This window comes from Talpa occidentalis, unplaced genomic scaffold (assembly GCF_014898055.3).
Source record: "Talpa occidentalis isolate TD23 unplaced genomic scaffold, MPIMG_talOcc4v2.1 talOcc4.5, whole genome shotgun sequence".
Taxonomy (NCBI): domain Eukaryota; kingdom Metazoa; phylum Chordata; class Mammalia; order Eulipotyphla; family Talpidae; genus Talpa; species Talpa occidentalis.
The window spans coordinates 132,695,790-132,712,330 of NW_023604861.1; the positions used below are offsets into that span (position 1 = coordinate 132,695,790).

At 51.4% G+C, this 16,541-nt stretch overlaps 1 protein-coding gene across 3 annotated transcripts in view; it reads left to right on the top strand.

The window, feature by feature from the left end:
• Positions 1-16,541, top strand: part of CYRIA (CYFIP related Rac1 interactor A) — a 90,837-nt gene that overhangs the window by 40,836 nt on the left and 33,460 nt on the right. The window contains exon 1 of one of the 3 annotated variants that reach the window (XM_037528496.1): positions 14,757-14,912. The exons of the other annotated variants lie outside the window; for them this stretch is intronic. The gene's annotated coding sequence lies outside the window, so the exon portion shown is untranslated. Of the gene's footprint in view, positions 1-14,756; positions 14,913-16,541 lie in introns of those variants that run through there. 3 annotated transcript variants of the gene reach the window in all.

The window sequence follows — 16,541 nt, forward strand, 5'->3', positions numbered from 1 at the left end:
TTTCTGAGCTTCTATGTCCGTATCCCTTAAAAGGGGACCGTGCGCCCTGGATGGTTAGCTGATGGTGAGACTCAGAGGAAGGAATGCATTAGTGTGGTTTCTTGCTTAGCAGAGCTCAAAAAATGTGAGTTCCTTTCCTGGCCCACCTTTACTTAGAGCTACTTAAGTATAAATCTCTTCATCCTTTGGGTTCCGTGAGACCCTTGGTGTATATCTAAGATCAGGCCTTGTCTACACAGGCCCTAAAGAAGAGAGAAACCATAAACAGCCTTTTGATCTTAGAATTCCTTTTGACAGGCCCTACCCCTGGGCCTACCCCTGCAGGTGCCCTCTGCAGCCCCTCTTGGGAGGTTGGCTCTGCCCTATCCAGCTTCAGAGCACACTGCTCTCCTAGCCCCTCTTCTCTGTCCTTTGTCCCAGGAGGTAATAGCTGAAAACTAACTTTCCCTCCAGCAACATTTCACCTGAGACCAGTGTGCTTCCGAGCCCCAGGACTATCCTGGCTACTGGGATCAACCGATGTGGGGGAGGGTTCCTGCCCTGCTGCTCAGTAAGACTGACTTCAAGCACCTGCTCATCCAGGGCCCTGCCACTGGCGTCCTTCCTTGTCCATCAGTCCTGCTGGGCCATCCATTCATCCAGCCGCACTCTCAGTCAACAAATATTCACAGAGGTTGTACCACGAGGCAAGTTCTGCTCTTGGTATTAGACAGGAGCAAACTGAAGTCCCTGTCCTCAGAGTTTACGGTAGGATCAGGGATTGTCAAGAAGGAAGCACCCCACCCCTACGTATGTGCTATCAGGCAACATGAAGTGTTATGGGAAAAAGTAAACAAACCAAGCCAGAGACATAGGAATTTAGGGCACTCCAAGGCAAGACTCTGATCCAGGGCACCAGGGAGGCCCCGTCAGATGTTGTCTGAGCGGGAAGAAGTGAGGTCGCGAGGTTATAGGGACCAGCTGGGACAGAGGCTCAGAGGTAGGAATGCGCTCAGCTTGAAGGCTCTTGCATGCAGCCAGCAGAGTTGGAGCAGAGGAACGAGGAAGGTGGAAGGAGGTGAGGGCAGAGAGAGATGGGGGTGAGGCCTCCCGAGCCACTGCAAGGACTTGGCTTCTGTGCCCTGGTTGGCTTTTCAGAGCTTCCTCTGCCTCCTCCTCTTCCCCAGCCCATCTCAAAGCTCTGGTCTTGAAGCATCCCTAAGTAGGAATAAAGACGAGGTTCTTGCCCTGAAGAGCCGCAGACACTCACCCACAGCCCTGTGCTGGGCGCCAGGTGCCGGGGCTGGAGAAGGACACTAGGCCCCATCCTGGAAGCTCGTGTCTGCCAAGCTCAAGGCTGCCTGGAGAAGCAGCATTGAAAAGAGGTCAAAGAGAACAGCTGTCCTAATTTTCCCTTGGTGGGACCAATTTGCTAGATTGGGAATTTTCCATCGGAACCTCCCTCTGGAACTGGTCACTCCACCAGTTGTCTTGGAATTCATCCCCCAGACTGCCGGCTGGGCCTGGCCTTCAGGGCAGATGGAGGATTGATGCATCAGGAAGCATTTCAGTGCCAGTTACTTGTCAACACCAGCGCTGGACCCTGGGGGTGAGGGAGGAGCTTCAGCTGGGGGTGAGGGAGGAGCTTCAGCCTTGAGTTGTTTATGGTTTCCCTGGGAGGCCTGCCGGGGCTCACAGCACATACTTCTCAGTGTTGTGGTCAGAATGGGTGTGAGGGAGCCCAAGGGAGGGGCCCCTGTTCCAGACTGAGGCGCAGAGCCGGGGCAGCCTCCTGGCGTCGTGGTCTCACTGGGCTGAGGAGTCAGACAGGTGAGCACTGAGGTGGTGGTGGGATGTGAGGGAAGGCAAGACCTAGAGACCCCCTCAGAGAGGCAAGCGGGCAGGGTTAATGGACCTCAAACGCCAGCCCCAGGGTCTGAGTGCCTTGGAATTGGAGCTGTTGGCGTGTTTAAGCAAAGACCGATGGCCTGAGGAGGTTGGAGTTTTGTGAAACAAGGGTCTGACTTTTTTTGGAGCCCTGATTCTTGAAACTTCTGATTTTGTGCCCCTCCTTGTCACTTGGTCACATCAGCGCTTCCCAGCTGTGAAATGGGTTCCTGCAGACCCACTGGGTGAGACACTCTCCCCGGCGCCGAGCGCTCTTGACAGCGCTGCATGTGGAGTAGCCTTAGCACACAAGTTTCTGGAAATGGTTAGAACTTGAACTTTGTTTCTGAAAGAAGGGCGTGGCTGGCAAAGCACCCTCACTATTCTGGGAGAAATGGCAGCGGTCAGGCCTCGAGACGCTTTCTTCTAGTCAGGGGACAAGTGGGTCACAGCTGGCTCTTAACTCTTTTTCTGTGGAATGTGAAAATACGAGTGTTTTCTTTAGAAACACCTGCTTTTACTAAGCAGGTAAAACCTGTACACCTGCACATGGCAGACGTTATGGTAGGCTTGGAAAGATGAGGACAAATCGAACATGGCCAGTCCCTCCTTATAAGCTCATGATGAAGACAGAGGAACCAGCAGCCAGAGGTGCGGACAGTGGGAATGAATCTGGCATGAAGAGAGCGGCATGAGGACAAAGTGGGGCGCGCTGTCTGTCCAGGAAAGTCCAGAATTGTTGCCCAGAGGGGCCCTGTGTGTCGGGCGCTGAAGGATGAGTAGGAGTTCGGAGCAGGGAGAGAGACACAGGTAGGGTCGAGGCGCTTTCTCTAATTGAGGGCCAGCACTGGCGTGTGTTATGGTGACAGGGAAGAAATGCACAGCTAGGGCCTCCCTGGTGGTGCAGCGGGTTGAGCACAGTGCTGTGAAGCTGTCCGCAGCCTCTGCAGCACGAGTTTGATCCCTGGCCAGCCAGGGAGAAACCCACATGGCGGGGCAGACCTCTCCTGTCTTGCCCGCTGCTCCCCTCAGGAGTATATTTAGGTCATTGTGCCTGTTCTGTTCCCCGCTCTGTCTCTGGTGAATCCTCTCACCCTCCCACGCCTCTGGCCTGCACCCCAGCTCTTGTATAAATAAATAAAAAATCTTTTAAAAAAGACTCAAAAAAAAAAAAGAAATGCACAGCTAGTGCCTCAACTCTGCTGTTAAAATACTCTTTAGACGCCACCTCCTTGCCCTCCCACCCTGTTCGCAGCAGCGACTAAAAATAAGCAAGTTGACTAATTTGAGTTGATCCCTTCTCCAACCCCATGGAGGTGTTAGCGAGAAGAGTAAGATAAGGGGGACCAAAAAAAGAAGTACAAAGGGCAGAGGAGAGGCCCCCGCCCCCTCATCCAGGAGCACCCACCGAAGGAGCAGCATGGATCGCATGTGGCTCTCAGGTGGCGAAATTCAGCTTAACCGAAAGCTGAGTCGGCTTCTTCCGGTGAAAACCAGATTCATTTTTTTGGGAAAAAAAAGGATATGTTTGTGCGCATGTATGTTCATGCTGTACATGTGTGTACACATTATGTAAAACTCATCCAATGGAGCCCGGTGCCAGACAGACTTATCACACCTGTTACACACCTGGAACATAGGCCTGAAAGAGGAATGGCCAGTTAGAGTGGACCTTGCTGACCACGTGGGGCGGATGTGGCTGGCTCTGTGCCCGCCCTGGGGCTGGGAGCACACAGCAGGCCTGGGGAGTGTCAGCGCAGGTTACAGAAGAGGAAACTGAAACTCGAACACGATTGCGTGGCTTGCCCAGGGCCCACAGCAGCCAGGTGGTCAGGATTCGAATCTCTTGTCATTCCCCACCTGGGCCTTCTGGGCTGTCACTCTATCTAGAAATAGGTGCAACTTCTTTTTTTTTTTAATTAATTTTTTTTTATTTTTTACATCATTGTTCATTTTTAAACAATACTTGCTTCCTCCCACCCCCTCAGGTGGAGTCCCCATAGAGTGTCCTTCCCCAAGGCACCCGTGCACCATCACCTCAGTCCCCCAGTGCTCCCTCCCTCTGATCCCTCTCCCTCCTCCTCCCCTGCAGGATGTCTCTGGTTTATAATTGTCTGTTTTTGCTTTGTTGTGTTTTGTACTGTTGTTATCTTTTTACATTGATGTCTTATTTGGTTCCCCTGTATTCCTGCTGTAAGTAAAACCATCCATTATTTTTCTTTTTCCTTCTGGTTTATTTCACTGAGCATAATTCCTTCTAGCTCCATCCACATTGCTGCAAATGGCATGAGTTTATCTTTTTTGATTGCTGAATAATATTCCATTGTGTGTATATGCCACATCTTGATCCAGTCATCTATTTTTGGGCATTTGGGTTGTTTAGGTTTTACCTATTGTAAATAGTGCTGCAATAAACAGAGGGGTACAGGTAGTCTTTTGAGTCAATGTTTTTGTGTCCTTTGGGTAGATCCTTAGGAGTGGAATTGCTGGGTCATAAGGTAGCAGTAGACTGAGGAATCTCCACACAGCTCTCCATAGTGGCTGGACCAGTTTGCACTCCCACCAGCAGTGCAGGAGAGTTCCTTTTTCTCCACATCCTCGCCAACATTTGTTGTTGCTAGTTTTTTTTGTTTTTTTTTTCTTCCCAACCAAGGAGAAGCTTCAGCTTCCTCCCTGAGAGAGAAAGGACAGGGGGGAGAGAGGTGAGAGCTCAGGATGGTGTAGAGGCCCCTTGAGGTTAAAGCTTGGTAAAGGTGTAAGAACCATCAAAGGAAACTGGTAAGTCGCTAGAGGTCTTCTGTATTTGTTTTGGTTTTGTGTCTGCTGAGGAAAGGGTGCAGGAGGCGCATCCCTGGTGGGGTGGGAGAGAGGGAAATAAAGAGGCAACGTATACTTAGCAAGGCAAGAGGAGGTGGATCCAGAGGAACGGATCAAATTCTCTCTTTATTTAAATTAAGTGTGAAAAAGTGTCTTTGATAGTCCCGAGACAGGAAGAGAAAGCAATGCTCGACCTCTGTCCTCGCCTCTCCCTTCCATTAACTTCCAGACCTTTGCTAATGATATGTGACTTTAAACCTAAGATTGAGTCACTTAGCATTAAATATATTTGTTTTTAATATATTAGGAAGAAGAAGTGTCCTTGGACATGGGCCTCACCTACTGCTCTGTCCCTCAGCCTGGGCAGGGCAAGGCAGGCGGACACGGGGCTGAGAACAACTGGGCAGGTCCTCTGGTGCATGCACACCCTCTCTGTCTTGACCTGCAGGGGTCTGCTCACATACTTCCAGGCATGGGGAGCTCACGGCCCGATATGTCTCCTGGTTCTAGTTCCAGGCATGGGGCACCCTCCCTCCTAACAGCCACCTCTCCTCTCTGGCTGCTTAAACATTTTAACAGCAAGCACCCAGGGCGTGGGTGCTTGGAGTCTCTGGGAGACAGGATGCAGCCCATGGCACAGCCTCCACTTCATTTCCCTTTTTGGAAAAACTATTACCCTCACCGAGTCAGGCCTTTCTGTCTTCTGCCCTTGGGGGACGTATTTGTGCTTCCTCATGGACTCAACCGAGTAGAAGACATGGACCCTGTGATCCTTGTCTTTGCCCACTAAGGAGCAACCTCAAGGTGGACTTCCTCTGGCTCCCTTCTCTCCAGACCCTGGGGGTCCCTGGGGGTGGGGAGCAAGCTTTCCTTTGGATCCTTTAACAAGCCTAGGTGAAGTTCAGGAGGACAGAGAGGGAGAGAAGGGAAGAGAGAAGAAAGAGAAGGAGCGAGCGAGGAAGAGGGCAGCGCTCCCTTTCTGGACTGGTGTGGACAGAGTCCTCTGCTCCTGCCTCCGGGCTGGGCCCTGGGGGTAGAAAGCCGCCATCGTGTTGTGCCTGCTGTGGTCCTGTCTGTCGTTTTAGTTCCGCTCTCAGCGCACCTCCCTCAGGAAGCCCTCACTGGTGGCCCAAAGGGAAATCCTTTATCCTCCAAAATCCTGCACTTACTGTATGTCACAGAAAGAGAAGGGAGGAGGGAGCAGAAAGTGGATGAAGGAGGAGCCGGGGAGGGAGGGAAAGAGAAGGCAGCTCTGGCATCGGAGTTCACTTGGGCTCTCCCCAGGTCTGCCAGCGACTTGCCCCGTGGTCTCGGGGTCCCTCCCATCCCCATTAACCCTGCGGGGAGTCGGGCTTGATGTCCAAGGCCTCCCGCTTCCACCTTGTCCCCAAGGAGAGTCCTTGAATCGAGCAAGACTCTTGGGAGGTTCGCCTTTGCCTCACTGCCTGAAGGAAGCATCCCGCATGCGGCTGCACCCCTCCCCTCTTCAGGGATGGCCAGGCCTTCACCAGCCAACAGCCGATGGGCCTTGAGTTGTGAGCCGTGCGGTGACCACCGCCTCCCTGTTCCTTTGTTTAGGTTTTCTGGTGTCCTTGCTGCTCTGTCTTTGCTCCTTCCCTGGGATGGAAAATAGGAGCATTCCCTGGAGGGGCTGACAGCCTTGGGGTGTGTGGACCACCAGCCAAAGGCCCGGGGCAGACTTTGCCTGACCTGGCCAGCGGGCGGGGAGCTGGGTCGGGCCTGGGCTGTGCCCGCAGAGCCATGGTGGCGTGGGAGCTGTAGTGCAGAAAGCAGCGTGGACGGCGCTTCCTTTCAGGACGCCTGCTGGGCCCCGGTACCTGTGTCCAGACCCCTCCCAGCATGTCAGCGCTTTCTCTCCCCAGCCTGAGCCTTGACTGCACGGCGAGGCGGGGATGCCGGGAAACAGTCGGCTGGTTTCCTCAGTCGCTGAAATGTGGCCTCCAGGAACCTGCACAGGTGACGTCCTAAGTAGAAGGGACACCGCCTGGCATGGAGTATGCAGGTGACATTGTCAGAGGTGTGGTCATTCTGTAAGGGGTCCTGGGGGTGAGGAGGATCCGCCGGCTGCAGGGGATCCGCCTCAGCCACTCACCAGCGGCCAGCTCAGGCCGATACTGAGCTTCACAAACAAGTGTCTTCTCTGTCAAGTGGTGGGGGGCCAGGATACCTGCCTTGGGAGGTTGCTCAGATACCTTGCTTCTGAGGTTGCTCGGATATTAAATGAGTTGGCGGCAAGAGTCAGACTCGCCCCGGCACATACTAAGGCCTCCCTAAGTGTTAGCTCTTTTTGTTTTCATCTAACGCCTCAGCTGAACATTCTGTTAAAAGCAAGTTTCTGGGGTGTGCTGGGGGTTCGGTCATTTCACGCCTGTTTATTAACCCTCTCCTGGGTGCTGCACTCGTCCTAGAGGACAGAGCTTCAAAGCTGAGGCTGGTGACTGTGACCGACACCATCAGACATGGGGCGGGTGACGCCCTCTGTGTCGGGGAGCAGCGTAAGGGGGTGGGAGCCTGCAGGCCTGAGCACTCCTGAACCCTTCTCTCAGAGGAGTCTAGAAGGTCCTGGGGGCGGGGGTGAGACAGTAGCCAAGAGGAGATGGAGGGTTGGCTGGATGGCTTAGGGGTGGGGTCCATTCTGCGGAGACATGCTCTGGACAGGAATTGCTGGGGGGCTGGGGGGCGGGCGGTGTGCTCTGCTTTCAGCCTGTTGGGTATGGAATGCCCAGGGGTGCCAAATGGAGCCCCCCCCCCACCCAATCACTTTGCCCAGCGCTGGTTTTGGGGAGGAAAAGGGCTCCTGAAGTGGGGTGGGGCCCATGGCCCTGCAGTTCCGGCCGAGCAGCACAGGCCCCTCAGTGTGCGGCCAGAGCCTGGCGGCCCGGCTGCCTGGAGAGCCCCACAAAGCCACGCTTGTTCTCCCCTGACATCAGGCCTCGCCCTCGGGATTTCTCTGTCCTTCTGGGCAAGATCTCACACAGCGATAATAGACTGAAAGGGAAGCAGCGAGGCATCAAGGGAAGGCTGTGTCTGCATCACCATGTCAACGCGCTCCCAGCCGAGGGTCAGACTCAGCATCCTGCACACCTGCCCTGCCCTTGGGGTGGTCCCGGGAGGCTGGGCCCAGTGGCAGCTGCGGTGTCGGTTCCGGTTCCGAGAGACACTCACTGTCTGGTCAGTGCTGGACAAGCTGGTGGAGGGTGGCTGGATCAGTCGCTGCATACAGTGGGCTGATTGTTTTCATCTCTCCCGCTAGCAGGTATTTCATGTAAGCACCTGGCTTTTCTATTTTAACGATTTATAGAGTTTTGCCTTGGAAATTTCATGAAAGCTTACTGTTTAGAGGGACCTGAGCGAACAGCTGGTCTAGCTTCTGTCTGATCCCTTTTTCAGGTAAGCGAAAGGCTGGGGAGTGGGGTGCAGGTTGGTACTGGAAGGACTTAACAGCCGTCTGGACCAGGTCCAGGCTGGGGAATCCCCGAGCTGCAGGCCTGGTCCTCGGTGCGGGCTCCGTTCATGCAGTCCCTGCTGCCTTCTCCAACTTTCACTTGTGGCAAGTAGAACCAATGGTGACTGGCTCAGAAAGCAGAATGCCTGTGTCCCAGGAAACCCCGGGAGCAGACGATTAGCCTAAAACCACCTTTCACTGGTCACCCTGCACTTCCTGTCCTGATCCGGTGCAGTGACCAAGGCCACAGGACAGTGAGTGACGATGGGCAGCCCATGTGGCCACTGAGTCCTCGGTGTGTTCCCCATGCTCCTCTCACCCTGGGGCCTGGTGCTCAGCGATCCGGAGTTTTAATACCCACTTGGTATCTTCAAGTGGAATTCAAAGTAGCTGCAACAGCACTGGCTGTGTCTGAGGCCTGCCGGCCCCACAGGGGATGCAGCGCAAGGCCCTTACCTGTGGCCGCAGACGCCAGCCTGGGGGCCCCGGCTGCAGGGCAGAAGTATGGGTGGTGCCAGATTGAGTCACCCAGAGCCGGCTGGGCTGGCATTTAAATGTGGAGATAAACTCTGTGCACTGCTTGTTTGCTTTGATTGTGGTGTCCGTGGGTCAGTGTAAACACAGGAGTTCCTCGGGCTCAGCTGTGTCTGGGACAACTCCTGCAGGGGCTCCCCGGGCCAGCAATGACAGCTCCTGTGCAGTGGCTAATGGAGGGTCCCCCACTGTATTAATTTGCGCTTCTGGAGGATTTTCCAGATGCAAATATAACTTAAATAGAAGCTGGACCAGAGGAAGCTCGAGAAACTCAAGTTGATAATCTTGGGATGGGATTTCAGCTTGCTTCTTCCACTCTTTATACTTTACAACTGGAGTCAAGTTGATTCAGTCACAAGGCAGATGTTTCCCTTAGTGGAAAGCATGATTTAAGAAAGCAGCGGAAGGGGCCAGGAGGGTGAATGCTAAGCCAAGTGACTGACTCTATTAATTTTTTTTTTCTCCAAATGTCATGGCTGGATTTGTGGCCAACTGGTCATGCCCAGTGCTTTCCAAAGGACCTTGAGCAGAGCTGGGGTCCTGGGTTCCGTCAGCGGTGGTCCTGCAGCCCGGGCGTGAACACGCACTCTCCCCGAGGAGTAACTGCTTGGTGACTGTTCAGAGGTTGAAATGGATAGCTCTGCTTTATTCTTTTTACAGACTTTGCTTTTGTGCTAAGTTCCTGTCCTGCCGGGGCTGGCAGTTTTAATGTGAGATGATCGCGCCTCTTAGTGGACAAAATTCTTAACTGCAGGCTTTTGCATTTGCTGAAAGAAAAGCTCTCAGAGGTTTAGCAGAAACACGTCCTTTTGTAACTTTCTTTAAAAAAAAAAAATTGTGTTGATTAATTTATTTTTTTGAAGTAATGTTATAGTGGAATATAGGCTTCAGGCGTGCATGAACATCAAACTGTGCCCACATTATGCTCGTGGGCTTTGCCCCCAGCTACCCACCCCTGTCCCCTCTCCACTTCTCTGGTAAACACTAATTGATTTTCTAGTCCAAAAGTTTATTTTTGTTTTATTTTGTTTGTCCATTTGTTTGGCTTCTTAAATAACTCTTTAAACTACTGACCTACTTTATTGTGAGAATTAAATGAGCTAATTAGTGTGCAGCACTTAAAATAGCGTTGAGCACTGGGCAGCTGGTGCTAGTTGTCTGGTGAGCAGGATTTCACTTCCATACACTTCCCTGAAGTCCTGAGGATTTGGGTCTCAGGGCCCTCTGTGTCAGCTCTGACAGGACCTCGCCACCGGCCCACCTGCTGGACAAAGGCAGTGAGTGGCACGTTTGAAAGTGCACTCAGGTCTCAGCCCTGTACCTTCTCCTTGGGCGGGAGTTTTGGTTTAAAGATGGGTTCACAGGTGTGAATCCATAATGGGGAGGCATTGTGTGAATAGCATGTCTTTGACAGGCATGTGTACTGGATGTACAGGCTATTTATTCACACATATAGATCGACATATACATGTATGCTGTGTATTTATATATACTCTACATACAGAATATAAAGAGATATATAAAGATACATAGATCCACATATCAATCTATCTTACATAGGAAGGGAGAGGTCAGTTCTAACCTGTGAGTGAATGGCAGGGTGAAGTGGGATATGGCTTTGGTGGATCCACTAAATTAAACTTTATACAAAGTGAAACAGAGGTACGAAGGTCACCCAGCAGAGCCTTTAGAGTTTTGCCAATTTAATAGAATCTTAGGGCATACTTGTCATTTCTAGAAATTTTGAAAGTGTTTATTACTTATTCTAATTAAGTGTGTCCATGCCACCACTTGGGACACTGTGAATGGACTTCTCCAGTGTTAGGATCTGTGTTCACGCTGTGTCATCATCTCAGAGAATGGTTCGAAAGCAAATGGACTTAGTTTCATTGTTTGCAAAACTACCCCAACCTGGTGGCTTCATGTTGCAATTTAACTATGACCATCCTTGCGATGAGACCTGATTTAGCAACTAGGGCTGGGGCAGTGGCGGGTCCTCAGTTGCACCTTGAATTCCAAAGGAAGGGTCTTAATTAGAGAATGTCACATTAGCACTTTGAATACACTTGATAGATTAAGCCTGGCCGACCAAGCATTGCCTAAACTAGGTATTTGGGGGCCCACTTAGTTGAATATCTGAAAATTATTTGTAATTAGAATATCTGTGCATTTCATGATGTTGACACTTCAAAATGGTAACAAGAGCTTGAGAACTATTTATTTTTATTACTCTAAGCCTTTCACCTGATCTCTGAATCACTGCTTTTCCACGTCAGTAATCTCTAAACACTCCTGATTGCAGCAGTAACCAATTTTGATATAACATGAGGCACTTGAAAATGCTAGGACTCTGCCATCAACCTCTTTCCAAATAACTTGAAATCCAAAGGAGTTCAAGGAACAAGACCAGGGAAATTCTGGGCTTCCGTTTCTTCAACGGAAGTCACGCCCCATTTCTAATTAACGCGTCTCATGGTTTGGCCTTAGGATGCCTCCATACACATTTGGGATTTATTTGCATTGCAGTAACACAGTATCATGACATATAAGTTTCAGGTGCGCTTCACTGAGAATCAACACGTGCATATACTACGTTACGTTTTCTGTTAAACATCCAGTTCTGTGTTCTTATTGTTCAAAATGCTGGGGCTGTAGAACAGGGAGGAGTGTCTCCAGATCATCCAGCCAGACCTGGGGGACAGGGTGGGGGTGGGGGTGGTCACAGATGATAAGAATGAGCAGAGGAACAGCTCAGAGCAGAGGAACGGCTTTCCCCGAGTCCACAGCCAACAAGTGGCAGAACTGAGACTGGGACACAGAGACCTGAAGGCCTCGTGCCCTCGGTGGCATCACACTCCCTGTGTCACCCCGTCCTTGGGCCCAGGGCCAGCAGTGGCCATCTGGCCCCCCTGGGGTGCCACACTCCCTCTCCGCTCGGGAATGGCCCTGCCCCTGCTTTCTGGCTTCAGAATTCCTGTGTCATTGGCCATCCCTGATTATCCTGACCTTCTCTTCCTCTCCTCCCCCCAGCACACTTTCTAGTCTGCCATTTCATGCTGTCCCTCATGAGGGCTGTTTTCACTGATGGAGCCGCTACCCACCCCTACTTCTCCCTGTACTTTTTTTTTTTTTATGGAAGCACTGGGCACAGTCAGAAGTGCGGGAGGGTGAGAGGACTCACCAGAGCCAGAGCAGGGAACAGAACAGACAGACCGACGAAATACACTGCTGAGGGGAGCAGTGGGCAGCAGGAGAGGTCCGTGAGCCATGTGGGACCCTCGCCGGCGGCCGGGGATCGAACCAGCACTGCAGAGGCCGCAGGCAGCCCCACAGCCCAGCGCTCAACCGCTGCGCCACTGGGGAGGCCCCTGTACTTTTTTTTTTTTTTAAGATTTATTTTTCTATTTATACAAGAACCAGGATACAGGCTAGATGCGTGGGAGGGTGAGAGGATTCACCAGAGACAGAGCGGGGAACAGAACAGACAGACTGACGAAATACACTACAGAGGGGAGCAGTGAGGAGACAGGAGAGGTCTGCTGCACCATGGGGGTAGCTCCCTGGCCGGGGATCAAACTCAGGTCTTCATGGTGGTAGTGCTGAGACTTAACCCCTAGGCCACCAAGGAGGCCTCTTCTCCCCTGTTCTTATTCAAATGAGAGAGTGTGTGCAGCATGCCAGATGACCTAAGAGCTTCTCTGCTCAGGGAATGCAGAAGAAGAAACTTGTGTTTGTTGAAAGAAGCTCTAGGGGCCATGGGTGTTGCGTTCCTGAACAAATGACTTCATGTATCCCAGGTGTATGTGGCCCTCCTACTGTGTCAGCCTTGGTATAATATTTGGGGGTATATATGTTAATATATATAAAGGGTTAAAAAGAAAAACAGACAGTGACTGGGAGGTGGGACAAAAGGCCATTTTGGATATGGTAGTTCGGTCAGGTTCTGCTAAAAAGTAAACTCTAAATAAAGATCTAAAGAAAAACGGTGCAGTATTGGGCTTCTGGAAAATATTCTAGGCAGAAGGACCAACAGATGCAAATGTCCTGTGGTAGAAATATATATAAGTTCCAGAAAGAAAAAGGAGGCCAGGGCAGTGGCCAGTGAAGGAAGGGGAGCTGGGGAAGATGAACTACCTTGGACAATGTGACTCTGTAATAAAGATATTCTGTTTCATTCTAAGTGAAACAGGAGGTCTCTGAGGGGATTTAAATAAAGAGGAGCTATAAAACGACCTATCAGGCCTAACTCTCACTGTAGCATAGAGAATTGGCTGAGTGGTTATTGGTGGGTAAGAAGAGAACTGGATGATCTGTTTAAGGAGCTAAGTGTGATACTCTGGGCAAGAGGTGATGTTGGCTGGGAGCTTGGTCTAGTGCCCTGGTGATGGAGGGTGTGAGAAGTGATTGAATTTAAGATAAACCCTAAAAGTGGAGCTGAGATTTGTTATCTCAGTGACGGAGTATGAGAAGAAGAAAGATGTCAAGCTTAGCACCAGTGTTTTTGAGCTGAGCATCTGAAAGCATCAATTGCCATTTGCTGAGATCAGGAAGACTTGGGGAGGAACAGCTTTTGTAGGGAGAGCCCAGGCTTTACCCTTGGATGCATTAAGTGTGAGATCTCTGTAGTCGTCAAGTGGCCTATAGGACATAGGCGTCTAAAGTTGTACCGAAGGATCAAAGAGATGGTTATAAATTGGAAATTCACCGGCAAACATCCTCTAAAATGATAGTAATAGAGATGATTTCCACGACCATGTATGCATTTGACTCCTTATTTCTAAAATCCATCCTTGAAGAGGTTGCTGTAACCCTGTCTTCCTCATCATGAAGCTGAGACTCGGGGAGGCCGAGTGAGTGCTATAAATGCATTGATTAAGACTCATCACCAGTGTGGAGTGGTAGATACAGTTGCCGAGGTGAGAAACTGTGTATCTACAACCTGTCCATTCTTGTGAAGAATGACTGTCACCTCAAAAACAAAAAGACTCCCCAGTTAATAATCAGCTGAACTGGTTCAAAACCAAGTTCATGTTCTTGAACCCCAGGAACAAGCTCCCAGTTGAGTTGAAGAAGTGGCCTTGCTTTCATCTTTGAGAGAAATGCAGCTTAGCTGGGGATTTCTTCCAGCTCACCCCTCATCTTCAAGGTGAACCAGTTCATGGGGACTTCAGATGCCAGGTGAAGGGCTGATGGTGCCACGGTGCCAAGACACACCGTGCAGTGCAGAGCAGGGGCGAGCAATGAGCAACACCGAGCTAGGGCCATGAGGCTCCGGAGGATAAGGTGACCTTTCTACTCTGCCTGCTGCCCGCAGCTTAGCCGAATTGCCAAGAGGCTCTTATTGATTTTCTCCCTTACCCCCACAGGTCAGAGCACAGTTCCCACCCCACTGGGGATGGTGAGAGAAGAGGGTGCAGGCGTTCCCTCCACAGTGGCAACCCTGCCCTGTGTCTAATCTCCTTCAACCTTGCTGCAGGCTCCACCTCGAAAAGGAAGAGCTGGAGGGTGGGATGCCCTGTGCAGGGTCCTGGAGCTCATCTGTATTACAGTTGTGATCGAGTTAGCCTTTCCAGACCACAGTGCTCGTGCCTTGTGCACTGCACCCCTGAAGAAGGAAAAGGAAAGAAAAGGTGGGGGGTCCTCAGAGCACCTGGGGTGCTCTATCATCCCAGTATGCCAGGCCTGCAGTTCCGGAGCTGGCCAGCAGAGGGGACCGCGCACCCAGGTTTCCCAGCCTGCTGCCTGAAGCCATGTTGAATGAGCAAATGTCTGCAGCAGACTGTGAGATCTGCATGTCTCCCCGGCAGGAAATCCGCGAGGAGCACTGCAGGGTTGTGCAAACAGCCGTACAATGTCCGCTTGTGTGTGTGCACTCGGCTTCGCCCGCATCGTCCACAATGCCCTGTTTTTTTTTGCATAATGGGGCTCTGTGGACCCTGAGGCCTTGTCATGCAAAGGGAGTGACCTGTGTTTGTCATAAATGGGCTCTTATATGATTAATAGCCATGCACGTGAGCCCACAGCAGCCGCTCAGCGCCCGGCTTCCCCTCTTCACCGAGGCGGTGGTCTGGGTCTGCTTTCTTTCCTGGGCTGCCGAGCAGCGGTGCAGAATGGACTGCTGAAAGGAAAATGACTTGTTTGCCTTGCGGTTGCAGTTTTTTACGTGCAAGACAGGAGGCGCAGAAAACTTGTATTTGCTGTCATCAGAGGGAGACCGATTGCATGGCAGGTACTGTACTTGACCTGCGTTATCTTAAACATTCAAAAACAACACACCAAAGGAAGGATGATTTCCCTGCTACAGCTCAGGAGAACCACTTGCCCAAGGTCTCAAGGCCTCCACAGCCTGAGCTGACCCCCTTCCTTTCCAGGGTGTCCGTGGTCCACACACTGGAAACATCCTCCTCATCCTGCCTGGCTGTCCCTGCACTGAAATTGGTGCATCATTAAGTTAACGAGGGGCCTCCAGCCTCGGCTTCTATGTGTTTATTGGCCCTCCTGGAATCCTATGCAAAACTCTGGATCTGGCACGTGTACATTTGTCTTAGAAGGCTGCTTTTCAGCAGATTCGCAAAGTCATCTAGGCCAATAAAGCAAGCATAGTACACCCCAAATATCTCTATTTTGGGAAATGCTTTTTCCCTCCCACCTGCCCCCCTCCCCAGGGACTGGTCCCCCCCCCCCAGGGACTGGTTGAGGTGACACCCTGCTATTCTGTGCAAGGCCTATTCATTTCACACTTGACATCCACAGCAGCAGACATGGATGAGGTGCTGCATGTGGCATCCGCAAGGTGTGCAGGTGACGGGGAGGATGTAGAGGAGGCTGATGTGGGCAATGTGCTGAAAATGGTGCCCTTCTTAGGAAGGAAGGTTGTTAATTCAGTCTGGGGGTCGCGTAGGTTTCTGGGAGAAAATGCTGTTTGATTTGGCTCTCGGAAGAGAGATGGGACCTCTGCAGATAGAGGGGAGGGAAGGGCTTGCCAGCCAGGGGGGGCAGGTTTTAAGATCTGGAAGAGCATGTGGGAGACTGTACCGGCATGAGACGTCTTACTTTATGTTAGTTTGGCTTGCAGTGGAGTGTGCCAACCTCCCTTGGCCTCTAAGTCTTCTGGTTAGTATGTGATTTGACTTTTGTTGGTCTTTTATAATCTTTGACATCTCATGCCCCTTCCCCCAAATAAATCTGCCTTGGGAAGAAACTCCCTTAATGTTTTGACATGTGTATCTCGGAGCTTCCTTGGATACACAGGTGGGTCCCAGTTTAAGAAAACTTGGCACCTGGAAACCTGGGCTTATGATCAAGTGTATCTCCCTCTGGGGTCGGGGAGACCCCACGGAGCTTTTGCTTCCAAAAGAGCTCCTCCTGGAACCTCTCCTCCCCGGGCCTTGACCTGCTGGGTCGTATCTCACCACCTGACAGCAAGCTATGAGGCAAAGAAATTTCAAAGACAGGTGTGTGATGTAGCTGCTTAGAATATGAGAGCCAGGCAGAGACAGGGGGAGGTCTCCTCCATACCCCGTAAAGTTCTATCGTAAGATAGCACAAGTGGGAGGGATCTCCCTCAAGCCTCCATTCTACATGTGCTATTTTGTGCTCTGAGACCCATGGTTGAGGAATTAGTGGGGGGAGAGCGAGATGCAGGCAGAGTGGAGGGGGTGAGCGGCGATGAAAATTGGAGACTCTCACCTGGGAGGCGGAGAGAAACTGGCATCTGCTCATTCTAAACCACAATAGCCCAAGCTTCTGGTAACTTCTCTGTGTTCCCTTCACTTTCTAGACTGGAATTGAGGCAGCCAGAGAAAGGGAATAAAGGACTTTCCCCACACTGCTCAGAAAGGCATATCCAGGATGGCTG